Source organism: Triplophysa dalaica, chromosome 3, assembly GCF_015846415.1.
Source record: "Triplophysa dalaica isolate WHDGS20190420 chromosome 3, ASM1584641v1, whole genome shotgun sequence".
Classification (NCBI taxonomy): domain Eukaryota; kingdom Metazoa; phylum Chordata; class Actinopteri; order Cypriniformes; family Nemacheilidae; genus Triplophysa; species Triplophysa dalaica.
The window spans coordinates 27,243,412-27,245,944 of record NC_079544.1 but is presented as its reverse complement, the minus strand read 5'-3'; the positions used below and the strand labels follow the sequence as shown (position 1 = coordinate 27,245,944).

General features: G+C 35.4%; 1 long non-coding RNA gene across 1 annotated transcript; it reads left to right on the top strand.

Moving 5' to 3' along the window:
• Positions 1-1,571, top strand: LOC130417748 (uncharacterized). The gene is made up of 3 exons (XR_008906218.1): positions 1-114; positions 810-973; positions 1,205-1,571. It is a non-coding gene; the product is annotated as an uncharacterized LOC130417748 (long non-coding RNA).
• The last annotated feature ends 962 nt before the right edge of the window (positions 1,572-2,533 follow it).

Sequence of the window (2,533 nt, the reverse complement as noted above, 5' to 3'; positions counted from 1 at the left end):
CGGATTAACTCATATGTACAGAATATTGCTTTAAATTTCGAATCTACAATGGCGGGATGACCTTCAACAGTCGAGATTGTGGTATATGCGCAAAATGAGTGATTCACACCTGTGGTAAGTGACTTATTACGTTTTTTTGTATGTTATTTCGAGTTTTTGTACACACCAGGAGCGAAGGCGGTATGTGACGAGCTACAGTTCATTCTAATAGTAAGTTGACGGTTGTTTTTTTAATGTTGAACATCGCAACGGCCGTAGACACGGTAAAAGTTACATGCTTCGACTGTTGGGATTCTCGGGAACTTGCTGAATACCACACCCGGTCGTGATTAATTTGTGGTGTAATTCAAATGTGCAAATGCAGTTATCCGTTAAATCGAGCGCCCAAATTAAAACAAGTCACCAAAGCTTGAGGTAAGTCGATGTTCACGGAGGATAGCCCGGTCAAGTGATTAATGTACATAACCAGATAGATATACAGTATATGTAACGGAGGCCAGATGAGAGCTTGAGCAAACGACGTTACCGACACCCTCATTGGTTAGAGCAGGACTGTCCACCAAATAGGACCATTCGAGGGTGGGAGTGAGACGGCCCGTTATAAATACCTGTGTAACAATCTCTTCACCGTGACATCCCTAACGTTAATGGCTTACATTTCTGTATAAGTATAAGTTACTCTATGTAATTTGCTTAGAGTTTGTTTGTAGAGTCACTTATACTTAAATATAGTTTAAATGTAAAAAGCTTAAAGATAAAAGTCTATAGTAACTATTAACTATTGTCACATGTGGTATTGTTTGTTTTAGGACACACTTGCAGGCCACTGGATGCTGACTACTGAAGGTTAGGTTGTGTGTGACGGTGCTCAGCACAGCTTCATGTCTGGCCTTCCCACTCTGTTCATAGCATGTTACATATTCAATCTTGAGTACCAGGATGGGGCAGCGTGTATCTTGGAGTCCAATGAAAGGTATTAGTTGAACAACTTCCTTACCTGCATTTTATAGATATGTTAATGTTATATAACTGTTAAGACCTTTAAAACAATATTTCTCAACGAGAGATGGATTTTTTTAGTGAAAATTATTTAGAAGTGTCCCCTATTTAACACTAGCAAGCTGATGATTTAATTCTTGTGTTTAAATATAATATATTTTGTATATTTAATATATAACATTTTGTTTTTCCTGACTCTTTGTAGATATTAATCCAGAGAGTGGAACAAGAAGAAGCCTCATCTAAAATGCCAGGATACAGAAGAAACAGTTGCAGTGAACCCACATGTTGCCGCTCTTCTAAACACAATGATGAATTTTCAGTAGAAGCACACACACACACAGATCTCATCATTGAATTACATCATTTTAATATTCACTGTCTCTGACTGTATATGTTGTCCTCTGTTTTTCCTCTGACTATAAATATCTAACATTATTCTCTCTCTCTTTCTTTTCCATAGTTCTAGCTACTTGTTGTGCTCTGATGGATCAAGATGTGGACCGTTTTACAGACTCACTTGGGCCTTGTTTTGCGATGTTGTTACATGATGGTTATGTTGGTTAACGTGTTGTTTAAACATTCCTTGTTTAAAGAGCCATGTTGGCTACTATGAAGTTGTAACTGAATACAAATATTTTATGTACAACAAGGTACAAAATTTGTCTGTAATGTATTTTTGTATCAATTAAAAAATAAATAAACACTGTATATCCAGTATGCAAAACATACTGGATATACAGTAATTATGTATTTCTTCTAAATACAGTAAATTAAAATCAAGCAATTGGCTGTAAAAAATAAAGAATTATACTGTTGCTATTCAAAATTACAGTTTTTTCCTGTATTATGCAATTACAGAAAATGCCTGTAAATTAAATTACAGTACTGTGGCTGTAAAATTTACAGTAACTGGGTGGCAACCCTGCTGCCAGTAATTTACTGTAAATTTTACAGGATTATTTTTACAGTGTTGTTTATGAAATTTGCTTTATAAATAAGCTTGCCTAGCCTTGAATAAAAAAGTTCATGCAAAGCATATTTTCCATGAAAAAAATACCCTTTACAACCTAATCCAAATTCCCTACATTAGCCCCTAATGTTTTAGGCTCAGCCCCTGATGGTTTTATATCCTAGACATGCGGATGTGCCCCTGACTAACGCCTAATTAAAATAACATCATTAATTAGCGTCGTCCTTTTCCTAAGATACAATTTGAAAACATACAGTAATTGTGACAGATAATGGTTCTTTTTTACGGTTTTGTTTTGAACATAGACTGATAACTAGGACATAAAGAGAAGCGATTGTGCGAGAGCTTAATGGCTCTATTTCAAGACTTTGATGATTATGCACAGTAAGGAAAATATATTCCGATATTTATTTAGCCTACACTGTGTTCTGTTATCGTATTTCCTGTTATCCATGCAGTTGGATAATCACCTCCTCATGCGTTCTTAGTTTGATGGTAGACAGCAAAATATTTAGATTTAAAAAAAATAAGATTTGGGTTGAATTCTTCAAGAAGGTGCAT